This window comes from Aphelocoma coerulescens, chromosome 1A (genome assembly GCF_041296385.1).
Source record: "Aphelocoma coerulescens isolate FSJ_1873_10779 chromosome 1A, UR_Acoe_1.0, whole genome shotgun sequence".
Taxonomy (NCBI): Eukaryota; Metazoa; Chordata; class Aves; order Passeriformes; family Corvidae; genus Aphelocoma; species Aphelocoma coerulescens.
Window position 1 is genome coordinate 38,845,599 of NC_091014.1, and position 16,462 is coordinate 38,862,060.

At 43.2% G+C, this 16,462-nt stretch overlaps 1 long non-coding RNA gene across 3 annotated transcripts; it reads right to left on the reverse strand.

Annotated features, from left to right (window-relative positions):
* Positions 1-365: 365 nt before the first annotated feature.
* LOC138104656 (uncharacterized) lies at positions 366-3,513 on the reverse strand. Of its 3 annotated transcripts, XR_011148196.1 has the most exons (5): positions 3,252-3,513; positions 1,083-1,310; positions 918-995; positions 650-710; positions 366-556 (listed from the first exon to the last, which is right to left on the reverse strand). It is a non-coding gene; the product is annotated as an uncharacterized lncRNA (long non-coding RNA). The 3 variants fall into 3 exon arrangements; XR_011148195.1 differs by having other exon boundaries at positions 366-710; XR_011148194.1 differs by lacking the exons at positions 366-556; positions 650-710 and having other exon boundaries at positions 822-995.
* Between the last annotated feature and the right edge of the window lie 12,949 nt (positions 3,514-16,462).

Genomic DNA, 16,462 nt, shown 5'->3' on the forward strand with positions numbered 1-16,462 from the left:
ATCCCATTTAGCTGTGTAAATATGCAGTCGGATATTGTGTCTAGAGAAGCAAGTGATTTCTGCTGCAAGCATTCATGCACAATTTTGAGTAATGACTGATTTTCATGTTATGTAAATCGGATTTTCTAGATATTACTCTCTTGATAAGACACGGTTAAATTTAGTGTCAAAACTGAAGAGTATTCTCAAAGCTGTTTACTTGGTGATGTATTATGCTCATGAAGGCATGATTTCTACTGTTCTGCTGGTTGCTTTCAATGTTCTGGCTATGGAGAAAATGAATATTTCTGCATTGCTAAAATGTTCTATAATTCATATTCGAGGGAGAAGCAAGCAAATAAAATAATGTGCTAGACTCATGCTAATAAAGAAAAATACAATTTTTATCTCTTGAATTTTGTCCTGCAGTATTTACAAATTGTTCAAAAACAGACAACATGAGCTCTGTGCCAGTCTTCTGTTTCCTTATGAGAAGGTTTTGGTGGTCAGGACAAATAAAACCAGGGGAAATTGGGAAGTCTGCACTCATAAGCTGTCAGGTCATCTAAGCAGACACCTACATAAAAACAGTAGCCTAATTTTACCAAACTATGGCATGTAATTTGCAAGTCTTACATGTGTGAAGGAGGTGAGAAAATGCTTAACATACCCAAACTGGTGATGCTGCAAAATCAGAAGGCTGGGAGGAAAGAGCTGAGAGACCTACATTTCTGAAAAAAAAAAAAAAAAAAAAACACTGGCTTTCAAAGCATTTCTTATGGTGTAGAGTGAAAAAAGCTTTCAAAAATAGCACAAAATACAGAACACAAAAGGCAAAACCATGACAAATGACAGGTGTATTAGGAAGTGAAGTACTTGTAATCAATGAAAAAGCACCCTCTGCACAAAATCGCAGAATCACGGAAGCTAGAAAAGACCTCTAAGATGACTTATGTTCTTGGTTTTCCTCTAGTTTTGGCAGTCATGGCAGCCCTCAGTGTATCTGGTGTGTCTTCCTGCAAACAAGAAGAGCAGGGGCATACATTTCAGTCTGACAGCTCAGCATAAGGAGTCAGAATTACCTCTAGCTTTAAAAGTCCCACCTGAAGTTCCACCAAGTTCCATCTGAACACGTGGAACAACTTTATCGTGAGGGTAACGAAGCACCAGCACAGGTTTCCCAGAGAGGTTGCGGAATCTCCTTCACTGGAGATACTCAAAAGCCATCTGGACACGGCTCTGGTAACGTGCTCTAGGGAACCCTGCTCGAGCAGGGTGATTGAGCCAGATGATTTCCAGTGGTGCCTTTCAACCTTACCCCTTCTGTGATTCTGTGAAAGCAAACAAGAATTAGAATGTGGCTTTGGAAACACTCATCAGGAAAACTGCAACTTCAACTCTGTTAACACAGCACAAGTTTACATGGTCAAAACACTACTCAAAAGGAAGCTGTCTGAACAACCAACAGCCTCTGTAATGGAGACAAACATCTAGCCAGCCAGGAGCATTTACATCCAGCCATTCCTCCTGATGCTGAGTCTCAGAAATCCCTCTCAGCAGTGTGAGCACAGTATCAGTTCCGTGCACCTGGGGAGGCTTATGCTCAAAGACCTGCACACAGGGAAGCACTTTTCTCCTGCGAATTTTGAATTGCCAAAGTATTTGAACAAATAAAACATTTCCTTAATATCAAATCAAAGTCAAATAAGTTGATGCTTTTCTTTTCTAATACCAAAAATGAAGTTCAGGGTGCTTCAGGGCTCTATGCTTATATACATTATTACAGTGTATTCCCTTCAGCCTCATTGTTGGTTTGAATTATTCATGAAAATATACTTTCTACATCTGCAGATGTGGAAGATGACGTATTTTCAAATGAAAGGTCTACTTTGTAACGCAAAAACACTGTTTGTGGCAGAGAGAATGAATAAGCAGTCAGGGTGTGGGTTGGCACAGGTTAACAGAATCTGTTCCAGTGTCTGTGACTGTCCTGACAGAGATTTTGCATATCAGGCCAGAAGATCAGGGAAGAGTAATAAAAACCAAGAGAGATTTAGTACAACTGGTCTAAAATATGTCTGGCTTAGCACCCAGGATAAGTGATGTCATTATTATGTACAAACAGTAAAGTATGAAGCAGCAGCATAGGTATTGATCTGCGCTTGTAGAGTTTTTGTGTAGTTTCTTAATCAGGCTGTATTTGAGACCAAGAATACACTATAAAACACAGATGACATAAAGCAAGTCATAAACAGAGGTCACTGAAGTCTTTACCCTGAGGTCTCCTTCCTACTCCTATTACCCAGTCCTTAACATATCACCTAAGTGTCAGTGAGGCCACAGCTGTCCAGATGCTGAGTTGTGAGAGCCCTCTCTTCAGATCCCCACTGGTTTGAGGATCACTTAGACACCAGCTCTCTGCCCTTGGAGGTGTTTGGCCACCAGCCTGCTTTGCAATGCATCAGCACTCCTGTTGTGCACAATTAAAGATATGGTTAGGGTCAGACCTAACATTTTGGGGTTCTCTGGGAACTCTGCAGACAGCAGGTGGGGACATCCCTCCCCACAAGCCCTTGGGAGTACCAGTTCCATCCCCATCTCCCTGCCACACTCTGGGCATGCCTGACAGTTTGTAATGGGATCTAGGTGAAGTAGCTTCATTTGGGGAGAGCAAATAAGAAGCAGGAGTTGGTGTCCTCTCGGGAGGGAAAGTTGCTCACCTGCTGGAATTAGCCTCTGCAATTAGAAAGGAGTGTGTAACTTCAGACATGGACTGCAAGGCATTCCAGGCTGATGTGAATTTATCTGAAAACTGTGATGTTTTTGTATTTCAGTTTTACACGTGTATACAAGTCTATAAAAGACATAATTACAAGCTCTGCCAAGACTAAGTTTGTACAAAGGCAAATGTAGCTTGGGGCTATGTTTAGAGGTCTGAGCCCTCCAGGCAGCTCTCCAGATAACATTAAACCTGCAAAGCAATAGAAAACCAAGTGCCATGCATGCAGAAGTGAGCATGTGAAGGCAGAAGATGCAAAGCCACACTGAAGTTACAGCAGTTGTAATCACAGGAGACCGATGGAATGCCCCAGGCATCACTCAGCTCTGTTATAGCTGAACGTGAGCCTGAGGACATTAACCTGGCAGAGAGAGGGGCATTGTACACAGCACTTCGCCTCCCTTAATCTCATTCTCTCCACACTTCAGCCTCCTGCCTCTGCCTTTCCTTTACTGTGTGTTAAGAAATTTGAAGCAGAAGATGCATAAATTACCATCAGCTGGTCACTGACGCGGGCTGCCTTGCCAGGTCGAGCTCTGGCGTGCCCTCAGTCAGAGGGAAGGCAGCGTCACCTCCACGACGGCCTAAAGGAATACCTTCGGTGGAAAGGCAGGGCGCAAGCTGGCCGCGCGTGCTGCTTCCTCCTCAGCGGAGGCACAACAGGCAGCCGCGTCTGGGCTTGCATCAGCCCGGAGGCAAAGGAACAGAGAGGGGCCCCTGGTGTGGGTTCTAGCACAACCACTACAAGAGAGTCCAGGGACCAGCAGGCCTCTGAAGAGCGTTGTGCATACCTTTTTATAGGGGGGAGCAAGGCGGGGAAAAGGGAAGCAACCAATGGGGTACAACCAAGGGGGAGGATACAATTTAACAAGAACCAATAGGGGAGGCGGGAGTCACAACAGGGAACCAATGAAGAATCGAAGAAAAGAGAACCTTCCAGTACAGGGGGAGGTAACTTGGGCCCGGGGACCACCCAGGGGGAGGTGGCTTAGACCTCCGAGCCATCCCATGAGCCACTCTCCGACCCACTGTCTTGGGCGGGGAAATCCACCCAATGGATGGCCCTGGCTTGAGTGGCATTTAACGATGTCAGCTCGTGAGTGGGCTGAGCCACCTTCAGACTGTATCAGTTTGAAAACATTCTTCATTCACTCTCTAATGCCTCCTGTATCTTGTTAAACACAGTTAAGGGTGTTGCTCTTTCACCCAGGAGGCTGCCAGTGCATAAATAGCAAACTGTACCTAATATGTTAGGAAATCCATAGCCCTTCAGTGGAAGGACCACTGCCTTCATAAAATATTCATTTACCTGGCTTTGAAATCATGCTTTCGCCTGGCCTTCCCAGATCTGCCCTGCAGAGCCCCTTTTTGTTTGGTCTATCCTTTGGCCAAGCATTCTCTGCTCTTCCTGAATCCTTCCATCTCCCTATTCCTCAATCCCACATGTCCTCACCGAAAAAAATAAGCATAAAGAAGGAGTGCAAAGGCCCTACAGATGATTTATATGTAGGCTGAGTTCATCAGAAGAATTCACTGGAGCTAAAATGCTCTGGATCAAGAAGAGGTCAACCCACTATTTCAAGCATTGTCACTGATGTGGGGACACGTTATGGGTGGTGACATCAGTGAAGTGCATTCATGCATGTACCATTTTATGCTGCAGAACCAGAGGCAGCAAGGCCCCAAATTCCACCTAAGCCTCGATGGGATTTGGGCACCTAACTCTCTTAAATCCTTTTGTAAACCCCAGTGTAAATGTCTTTGCAGCAAAGTACGAAAAATCCCTCCTGTCAATAGAGCACATCTGTAGTGGTTCTTAGACTGTGCCAACACTGTGCGACATAACACCTCTCATTGACAGCAAACACTCCTCAGACCCTGGCTGTGCCTGTCTCTGTGTGTGTGACAGAATGGAAGGCTGAGTGAAAGCATATCTTGAATTTTGCCCTGTAAGTGCAAAAAAAGTGAAGAGAGAGTTTTTTTCATAACTAGCATTTAGAAACCCATTAAAACTTAATAATACTGAACTCAGGGTATAATAAGTTGAACACAGTAAGATATTTGTGCTGCTGGATGCATTTTCCATGTCCTTCTTTCATTAATATGACACAGAAGCAATATTACCTTATACTTCTGGAATAAGTTTTAGGACCCAAAGCAATTTTATAAGAATTAGTCTCGTAGCAGCTCTGGATGTAGGGTAATGATCAAGCAGGGAACTAGTGACAGGACTGAATAAAAACTGCTTTTTCCCCTGGAAGTAGGACTTCCCTGGATCACTACCATCAGCCTTTCCTCATGCCTCAGAAATGAGGGGTTTGCATGTTATTTTTAGCTCCTACCCCTTATTAAACCACCCTTGAAAAACGCAGATCGCTCCATGGTTGCTTGAAGTCAGAGGTTTATTTTGTTCTCTCCACCGTAAGACATAATGATCACTTGGAAGAGCCAGAAAATAATCTTGATAGAACAAAGAAAGAAAAGCAAACATTTCTCTCGATGACCTCAAAGCCAGTATCTAGTGAACTGTGAGCCCTGAAGCAAATGAGCGAGTGCAGCATTGAAAGAGCTCTTCGAGGTGCCTTGATCTGCCTGAGCTACAGCAGTCACCATTAGCAACCACTGCAGTGGAGGCTGCATGTCACCAGCAACAGGGGCAAACAGGGGGGATGCCTGCTGCTTCAATACAGCTACAGATAGTGGAATACAGAAGCCTACATGGATCAGAGTGTGCTGTCTTTCAACCTCTTTTAATATAGGCACTGTGATTCATTCTTTATAACTTTTAGAAAATAGGAGCTAATGCTTTGCACGTGCTGAAAAAGACAATTTCCTATCCCTCATGGCTTGAAGCACAGCTCACCCCTGGCCCACCTGCCTGCACCATCCTGTCCATCTGGGAACAAATCCTGCATTTCACAGAGCCAACATGTCAAGGGGTTTGACACAGCCAGCAGGAGCTTCTAGTCACTAACATAAATCAGACCCCAGGAGAAGGGCTGCTGATTTAGCTCAGCCTCTCTTCTCTGGCTTTACCTTCTTTGATAAATGGTACATTCACATCTCTGACAGCAAGCCTTGGTATCAATGAAGCGATGAGCTTCTTTATATACAGCAGCAAGTAATAGCCACAGCTCTTGTCAAAAGGGTGATTTAATTACAGAGTCTGGAAAATATTTCTTCTAGAGATTCTTGTGCCTCTTCCCAGTTTTAGGACAGTCTGGTAAATATTCAGATTTCTGGATGCTTATATTGACTAACAAAAGCTGTTAGCTTGTACATATACCCATTTTTAATTTTTCTTTTATTCGAAGATACATAATAAGGATGCCAGAGGAGATTATTCCCTTAAAATGAATATTCCTCTAAAAGAATAAACTATATTAACTTTTAATTTAAAGATATTTCTCCTTAATGACTCTAGCATAGAAAATTTTACATTTTGCCCAACCTCAGGCAGACCAGACATATCCTCTAATGCATACACTTATTTTTCTTTATCAGTAAAGAACGCTGTTTAGCTTTGAGAAGAAACTGAAATATGGATTGTTTTTTTAATTCAAAGCCTTTACTAAATGTATAAGGTGATTAATTTGATACATTTGGAAATAAACTCTGGACAAGGTCCAGTAGTAGTCCTAGACTGTCTTTTCTAGTTACAATTTTTTCATCATAGTACCGGATTGATTTTGACTGCGAGACTGCCTTAACCTTATTCTAGTACTCATTTAAGACGTTTTCTATTTTCCTATTCTTTTGAGGTTCAAGAGATTCTGGTTTTAATTTGTCCCTGCTTTTAGTTTATATGAATACCAGCAGAATTGTTGGTAGTAGCAGATTTTGTTCTCTGCCCCATCACCTGGAGAAGGAGATGTTTGGCACTTTAGATAGCATGAACATACCACTTTATATAACCTTGAATATCACTACTGCAATGTCATCACATCTTCACAATCACGTTCTGTTTAGTGGAAATTACCTGCACAAAATGGATTCTTAGGTTAGTGTTAAAGCCCTTACTTTGTTGCTTTAAAAAATATCCAAATAAGTGTTACTCCACTCCCTCTCCCCCTTCTCTTTCCCTCCCCCCCTCCTTCATTTCTTTGTCTCCATTCCCCTCCCCTCTCCTCCCTCTTTTTTTTTCTAAAACTGAGCTGTACCTATTGTCAAAAGCTTTGCTTTCACATTTACTTAAGGGCAATTTCTTCTGTAACCAAGTTGTGTAGAGGGTGGAGGGAACAGCACACACAATTGCAGTTGCTTCTGCTGCTAGCTGTGTTTCAGCTGGTTAAGGAGAAATGACATTTTCAGTGTAGATTTACTGCACATTCTCTTAGTAGAGCAAATATCAGTGCTTATATTCTTCCAGGCTGAAAAAAATTAAAAGCCCCTGAAACAAGTTTGGGGTTTTTTCTTCGCTGAGTCATTGAAGTCAATGGGATTTTATTGCATGAAAATCACTTATTAGGTTCAAAATATCTAGTGAGATGGCAGCCCAGATTAGCTGAAGAGGGTTTAATGCTAGACTATGCTGAAAAATAACTGCAAGGACCTACCCCTTTTTCTGGCAAAATGACACTGATTTGGACATGGTCCTTGCCTAAACAGACTCTGCAAAATGGGTATTCTAGCTGTTATGCAGGTATATTTCATCTGTGTAGCTTTTACAATAGTGCTTTCTGGCCTCACATTCTCCAAGCATGCCCTGGAATTTTTGTTCTCTTGTCAGAGAAATGGGACATGTGTACTTTTTTGCCTTTATCAGTGGAGATTTTTCTTTAAGCACCTTGCTACCAGCCAAGCTGGTGGCAAAATTAGAAAAAGCATAAATGGACTGATTACAAGAACATAAGGAAAGAAATTATTTGTCTAAAATAGTGAAACCTCCTTCTATGGCCTGTGACAAAAGCCCCTTCTGGCAAGCAGGTAGAAGCCTGGCATCAGAGAATAGTTGAGGTTGGAAGGGCCTCTGGAAGTCATCAGGGTCTAAGCCCCCCTGATGAAGCATTAGCAGCTAGATCAGTCTGCTCCAGGAAATGTCCAGTTTGGTTTTGAATTTTTGCAGGAATGGAGACTCCACAACCCCTATGGATAAACTGTGTCAGTGTTTGACCACCCTCACTGTCAAAAAGTGTTTTCTTGTGTTCAAATGGCATTTCATGTATAATTTGTGCCCACTGTCTAGTCCCCTGTCTTTGGGCACTACCAAGAGTCTGTCTCTCTTTATCTTCATTCTCTCCTGTCAGGTACATCAGATACACATTGATGAGGTCTCCTTCCCTGAGCTTTCTCTTCTCCAAGCTGAACAGTTCCAGCTCTCACAGCCTCTCCTCGCAAGAGAGGTATTCCAATGTAACAGTCATCTTAGGGGCCCTCCACTGGACTCTCTCCAGCATGTCCATGCCTCTCTTGTACTGGGGAGCCCTGAACTGGACAAAGCATTCCAGGAGAGGCTTCACCATCACTGAGCAAAGGGGAAGGATCACCTCTCTCCTAATGCAGCCTGGAGTGAGATTGGCTTTTTTTGCTGTGAGATCATGCTGAATGTTCATTCTGTTCACCAGGACCCCAAAGTTCTCAGAAAAGCTGCTTTCCAGCTGATCCACCCTCAGCACATATTGGTGCAGAGGGATGTTATTTCTCCTAACCTGCAGGACTTGGCATTCTTCCTTATTGAAGAAGTAGCTTTTGCTTACAATCCCCCAGATTTTTACCAGTATGCACAAGGGAATACTTTAGTTGTATTTCTAGAGTACTTCTCATGTGTCATTGTCATCAGCAAAGTGCTGCTTTCCCTCACAATAACCTGACTCACATGCTGGGCTGGAATAATTTTTGCCTCTCCCAAGCCTGTATTTGGCTCTGATTAGCTCCTCCTCATGATGAATGCAAGTAACACATACCCCTGCATTGGCAATAGCTGCCTTGTTGAGAGGGTGGTAAATAGTATCACTCTACCCCCAAAAGGATATTAAAAACAAAACAGGGAGATTAGAAACAGCTGTTGGAGGAGTGGTGATGATGGAGTGGAAAGAGGACACTCCCAAGGCAAATATGACTTCTGCATCATGGTTCAAACCAAAATAAACCAAACTAATAATAGAGGGAACTAAAGGGATAGTCACTGATATAAAATGTGACTCAGACCATACTGAGGGACAGGACAGGTGGTGCAGGATATTGGACAAAAGGCCGCTTACCCTGTGGGGAGAGGTGCCGTGAGGGCTCTGATGGCCCCAGAAGAGCTTCTTCCCTGCATTCCTGGACATCACTTTCACTTACAACCTCAGAGTGAGGAGCAGGCTAGGAGGGACTGTGTCCAGCTCCACTCCCATTTTTCTGCCACCTGGAAGCTGCTCACTCCAGATCATAACATGACCACCCAAACATGGGCAGTATAAACCTCCTCCAGACTCTGTTTTTTATCTGCTACCCAGTCATGCCAACACAGCCCCTTACTCCTCACCACCCCCCAGTGCAGCCTCAGCCCTGCACCTTCCTGCTGCTGGCTCTTCTGTTTTCATGGAGCTGCTGCTGTGCCGCTCCCAGCCACGGGGCAGTGGCAGAGCCAGCTTAGATGGAGATCACATCAACACTGGGGACTTACACTCAGCCTGGTGCAGTCACTGCAGTGCCCCATCAGCCAAGAAATCTGTGCTTTTGACTTCAGGTGGGATGAGGAGCGGGGACTGCTGAGATGAGTGACATCTAAGAAGGACCTGTAACCAGGCATGACTTGCACATAGGGCAGCACACTGAAAATTGGAAGCATCTCTAAAAATGGGCTCAATGTAACAAGAATCAATCCCTATAGAAGCAAAGGTGGAGCAGAAGAGAAACAGTTACCATTGTGCCCTCTGGTGCAGCCAGTTCATTGTGGAATTAACCTCAGCAGAGCCTCTGTCTCCCAATTCCAGACAGCAATCAGTGACTGCCATGGGAGAGCTCACAGCTCCCGAGTCTCTGAGCAGAAGGAATACAGGCATTTGTTTAATGAAGAGACATTTGTTTAATGAAGAGACACCTTCATGAAGTGTGCATGTGGGTGTGCATTACAAGAGGATTGGTTCCCAGAAATAAACACCAAGGTGCCATCATGCTAATCATTAGCTTCTGAATTAAGAAGTAACATTATACAAAAGCTACTAAAAACATTGATTGATTCATTGCTGGGGAAAACTTGCATTGCTCTATGGAAAGGGAGAAACTGGAGCAAAAATACCTTAACAGAGACTGTTGGAGTGGAATTGTTGACTGTGCAAAACCATGTGGGATTTTCACCAGCCGGGCACTGTCCCTTAAGACCAGGCTCCAAGGAAACTGGTGCAAATTGAATTGAAACCAGTGCTGTGTTGCTTTGGGTTTTTCATGTCAATGGTTCTTCTCTGTCAGTAGGCTCAGAGCACACACCATACAAGCTATCCCTGCTGGTGGGCTGACACTGGAAGGAAGCTGGCTCACCATAAACCCTCACAAGACAAACTAATACAACCCCATTGCTTCTAGTGTTAACTTCACAATATGATTTCATTACACGCGTGATGAATTTACTGGCTGGATAATTTGAACCCATTGATTTATAGATTCTGGCTTAATTATAACCTTAATGTTATCATTCCATTGCTTCATTTTGAATTAGTCCACTAAGACTGCAGTAAGTGAGCCTGACAGTCAGGTCTCTGTGTTTGCCTGTTTGTACTTAGTTAAAAAATGCAGAAAAAATGTGTGCTAATAGCTATTTATAATCCCAAACACTGGGAGGGAAAGCCATAACAGATGCTACATGTGTTTGGCTTTTTTCCCACAAGAAACTCGCACTAGGTAGAAGATACCACCTCTCCCACACAGACAACGAGCCACACTGACCAAAGGATCAATGATGAATTATTGACAAGCCACCACAACTTCACACTTTATCAAAGTGGCACTAATTTCCCCAGCATAAGAAACAAAATAAAACCAAGGAAAATGAAGAAGAATCATCAGGAGAAAATATTCTCGGCAAAAAGTGCACAAATCAGTGCACTTCAGAGAAGTACTACTGAAAAAAGGGCCAATACTTTTTGAGATTTTTCAGGGATTTTCTTTGCTTTACGTTTTCACAAAGGAGGAGAGGATCTGGACACAGAAAGGGAGAAGGACACGGAGTAATTAATTGAAGCAAAACTATTTCAGATGTGTAGCTGTGTTGTAAGAAGCCCCCTGCACAGTACTCCATTCTCCCACATCAGGGAGAGTGTTCCCATTTCCCTGACAATGCACAGAAGGCCATGTCCTCTGACCTCGTGTCTCTGTGCCATTTATTGCTGGCTGCTTTTGTTTGCCACGGTGCCAGTGACAACTGCTTGAGCTTACTTTGCTGCTCTTTGTGTAGGTCTCTATACAGAGAGGAGGCTGGTGCCCTCCTCCAGCTGTTGTCACAGAAATGAAATATTGCAAAGTGATTGCCTTGTATGCTGCACAAACTGGGGAAGTTCGTGGCACTGCTTTGATCTTTTCATTATTCCACGGAGTTGCTGCCTGACTATTGAACCCCTGCTTGACAGTGTGGATTATTAGAAAGAGAGGCATTAATGCATTTAATGTATATACACGATCAAAATGCTGGCTGTTGACAAGGTCAGAGAAAAATAATGAAATGCCATAATTAACAAAATATATTGGCCATTAAAATATGATGCCTCATTCTCTTGACAGAGACACTAACAAGAAAAAATGATCTTATTAAAAGCCTTCATGTCCCTCTAAATCAAAGGCACAGTTTTTACAGCACTGCTGGCCGCAGGTTCTAACCAGCAAAACCTCTGGGGGATGTGATGCTGTGAAGCTCTGGGAGGGAGTGTCACACTGAATTAGAGATGGGGAACATTGCTGAAAGGTCTGTACCAGCACTTGTCTTTGCTTTAAAGTCGCTCCAGTCCACAGCCCTCTGAGCTGAAGTACCACAGTGAGGCTAAAATGAGCCCTGCGTGTGTGCTGCAGCAACGAGCCATGGTAGGAACTCAGTGGAGCTGAAGCAAAACATACATCAGCTAAAAGTAGCTGATAGTAAGCAGCATTGTCTAGTAGATCCCACGGCAAAAGTTTTGGGTTTCTCCATCTTAGTTTACAGCAGGCTGTTTCCAGTCTTAATCCTTTCCATTATTCATTCTTCCTAAGCACAGAAGAGGGAATTCAGTACCCATTATAGCACTCTTTGAATTCTGGAGAAGGGTGATGCCATGCGATCTGTTACTCTTATTGACAGTTGGGGCTTCTGGTATTTTGGCCTAAAATCTGAAAGCCCATTACAGGGTGTATCAACATCACAGCTACAAATAAATCTTTTAGGTTTGAAAAATATTTCTTCTCTGGCAGCAAAAAAACAAGCTGCTGTAACATTAGGAGGAGGTTGAACTAATTGGAAGTGCTTAATGCATGCTCAGCAACAGCTGGAATAACAGAAAGCTGTGCCTGACTAGGAACAGCAGATGTTATAAATTTTGTCTGGTCAGATCCGATGGCTGATAAGGAACTCCTGCTCCACATCTGTGAAATATTCACCAGATTCCACATACAAACTCTCTGAAGCAGGCGTTACCGTGGTCTTTAGAAATAGAGGAGCACATTTGCTCCAGAAATATTGACAAAGGAATGTGTAGCTCTTAGGCAGCCTTCAGAGCAGGATGGAAAAATAGTGATTGTGTAGAAAAACTTCATAAATGCCAATGGCGAACACCAATATAATTTTAAAAAAATGTGGTATGTGCTCCAAACATCACGATATGCAATTTTACAGCCAGGATTAGGCAATATTAAAACCAGAAACAAGTATGGGATTTTTATTACAGTAATTATGCCACTGCAGTTTCTGGCATGGATGACATTAGTTGCATTCTGTAAAAATGTCTTCTGTATCTTATGTGCTCATAAAAGAAAAGGCTAGGTGGGCATGAACCCACTGCTGTTATCAAAGCCGCACAGATAACAAGAACAGGATCCAAAGAGCACCTGTATGATGGTTAGGTGGGTTACAGGTATCTGAGTATAACAGCAGCCTGCAAAAATCCTCCCAACAAGCCTCTCTGCCTGAGACACCAGGAGTGTTTCTGGTTTTCCTCCAAGCAAACTATGGGCAGAAGGGCTCATGGTCAAGTATTGTACAGCATCCTGCTGGTGAGGGGATTTAGACAGGGAATGGGAAGCCCAGTTTCAGGTTCTCTCATGAGCACTGATGTGTACTTTCCCAATGCCAAGGCCAGGTGCTTGCCCCCTCCAAACTCCATCAGTGCCAGGCTGCCAAACAGAAGAAATGACACACTGACAGGAATGAGCCTGAAGGTGGAAGGGTGAGAAGGGGAATCTTGCTCCTGAGTCTACGTGATGCAGAGGGGAATGGGAATGCCTGTCTCTAAAGGCTTTTTACAGACCCCATATGTAGGAAAGAAAGCTTTGTTCTGTGTTTCTGTTCATGGAATAATTAAATTACCTTCCACGCATTTTTATTGACCGTGACCAGCCTTATCCATCTGACATTCATCCACAACAGCTTGGGTGTACTTTTTGACAGATGTCCCCATAATGTGCAGTACTCTAGGCTTCCAAGATGGTTTTGTTGCTGCAGGAGGGGGAGGAGGTGAGTGAGGTGCAGGCCTTGGCCGTCTGATCTAAGCAACAATAGGAACTCTGCTCTTCCATTATTCCCCAGTTTGTTGCAATCCTGTTTATTCATTCATGCCTTCAGTTTATTTCTGTGAGGACCATTGACTCTGGTTTTAGATCCAATGGCACAAGGCTGCATATCAGTCCTGTGCTTTTTTCACACAGGGGAACTGCAAGGAGAGCTTCTTTCAAACAATATTATAATAAAAAAGTTTAAAAAAATATGTCAAGCCAGGCCTTATGCTCCAATTGTATTGGATGAGAGATATATAGAAGAAGCAATTGTCTCATTCCCAGGTGGATCTGGATTTGAGCAAAGTACCTTTCATGTTTCCCAGATATTCCTCTTCTGTTCCCACTTTTCTGTTTCTGCTGTCTCCATGGGAGAAAGGAAGCTTCACCTGCCAACAAGCACAAAATCAGTTTCTTTCAGCAAGAAAGTCATCTTATACCAGGTTACAGTGTCCAGAGAATTTCAGCCTTAGTCACTTCAGGCCTTAAACTACTAGGAAGCACCTTGTGAACATTTCAGGTGAGTTTGGTCTGGATTCAGACAAGCTGGATTTTGTGCTGCCTACAGTCGCATCCCACTTTTATGACTTCTAATGCCACTTCTTTTGCTTTGGATCTATGACTGGCCCTCTGCCATTATTTCCTGGGTTTCCTTCCCCTTTTCTTCTTCACAATGGCAGCAAACCTGGCATATGGATGTCAAAAATCCCTTGGGCTTGCAAGAAGACAAAGCAAATCACTGTTGTTAACATCAAAAAAAACCCCTAAGACAAAACAAATAAAAACAAAACCTTTCACATGCATCTCATTATCTCATTATATGTGTGTGAAGCCCTCAGAGGCTGGAGTATGCTCAAAGCCAGTGCTCTGCAGGCTCCATACCCATTTGTTACCCTAGCTGTCTTGTGCTTTAATAGCCCACTGTCCTTCTCTTGTAAGGCTGAAAAAAGAGTGAAACACAACCAACCTGCTTAAATAAATGTGCTGATATATAGAGAATACTGGTAGGCAAGTCTCATATGCATGGCTTTATGCTTCTTGTTGACTTGTCTTAATGCCTTTTTCCTTTTTTTTCCCTGTGGCCATTTAATAAAGCTTCCCCCTCACTATCAAGAGTGATGTTTTTATATTGTAGAAGATGTATTGCTGCAATCACTTATGCATCATCTATTTGTTATCCTGACTCTTCATTGCTTTTTTTTCTCCCCGTCCTGCCTCCTCTGGGTCTGTCCGGTGGGCCTGTTTGCTCTCTTGCTTGTACTCTGCCTTTTAGCATGAATTCAGTCTTACTTAAGTCAAATGTTCAATTCTCTGAAGTTAGAGTGGATTCCAATCACTTGGAAAAAGATAAAAAGTACAAACTTTGCAGTTCGAGGGACAAGTGAAAAAAGAGAAGAGAGAATGGGTTTGTGAGGTGCTTGGCTGTCAAGTGCAGCTCTGCATAGCATCAGTCAAAATACCACGGCAAATAAATAGAAGCACATGAGAGAATTGTCCACAGATACTGAAGCAGCACATAGAGCCATCTACTTGCTAAAGAAACATACTGCATAGCAGAAGTGGCTGGCATGCTTGCACTTGCTAAATAATTTTTGGCAGTGGTACCGCCTGCCTGTGAGCTTGAGGTCAGTTTGACAAATGTATTCATGGAGCCACATCTCTGCCTTTGACTCTGTGAATGATTTCTCATGCCCACGTTGCAATTACAGTGAAGCAGTGGAATTTGACAAGTTCACGGTTTGTTGACATAAAGTGAGAAGAGCAAAATACTTCCTTAGGAGAATGGAAATTAGGCAGTGATCCTCTGTACTGATTAAATGAGTTGAACTCCTCTGAAACAGGTTGTTGCTTTAGATGAAAATGTCTACAACATCAGGCTAAGGCATAGCAGAATGCTGTGTCTGTGCCAGTCCACAAGAAATCATTCCAGATCAATCAAAAGGAAATGTTTTGTCTGTCTGAATCCAGGTCTTCTATGAACTAGGAAGGAGCTGACAGCCTCACCTAGGGCTGGAGAGATACAGAACATTAAGGATACAGCAGAGATCAGACCTGACGTGGTCTGTAAGCTTCTTGTATGGATTAGCACCAGTTTCTCTTCCGTTCGGTTACAGCTGATGTCACCTGGAGTTTTAGCACCTCCTAAAACTGTCACTAGGTCCCAAACCAGCAAAGTTTGTGTAAATACTAGCCTAATGGCAAATACAAGCAAGGATATAGAGTAAAGGCAAAATACAGGCTGAGACAGTTATGCATAAGAGACCTGTAGAAAAATCAAAAGCAAACCACCCATTCTTGGCAAAATGAGAATCCAAAACAAAATCTAGTGTCTTATCTTTAGAAACAGGATTCCCACACCAGCACAGGATTGCAGAGGACAAGCAGCATTGCTCCCTGTGAGCAGCAGGCGGGTTGCCTGGAGGCTCACAACCAGGTACAGACACACTGAGGAGGAGGGAGTGAAGGTGGCTGGAGTCTCCCCTCCTTGCATTACCATTGCTGCTGCATCCTGCACATCCCCCCCCAGCTGCACGGAGTAGCTGTGGCCATTCAATCACACAGCTCACCCTTTTTCTCCCTCCCCCCTTTCCTCCATCCACCGGCACAGCTGGATCTGTCCCCAGTGAGGAGAATTAGATTCCTCCCATCTGATACGGATGTTTAATGTTGAACAACAAAATTATTTTGTTAGGCGAATAAAACACAGACAGATTCACTGATAACCAAAATCTCCCTGTTGCTGTCAGTGCACTTGAAAATGTCTGCACTGCAATGGGAAGATGCTCTTTATTTAGACTGAATCTGCAGCCTAAAAGGAAACAGTAAGCTTTTCAAATTAGTGCTGTTCTTTAAAAGCTTCTCTTTGGTAGTGTTAGAAAAAGACTTCTTCCATAAAAGGAAATTTCTAAATTAATTCTCCAGCTGGTAGTACTTCGCTGTCCTCATAAAGATGCTGCTTACACCAAGGAAAGAGAGATTTTAACAACCACTCCTCAGCCCCACCCCCAGAACTGCTTTTATTTTACTTGAAGAGATGATGAAATGATTCTG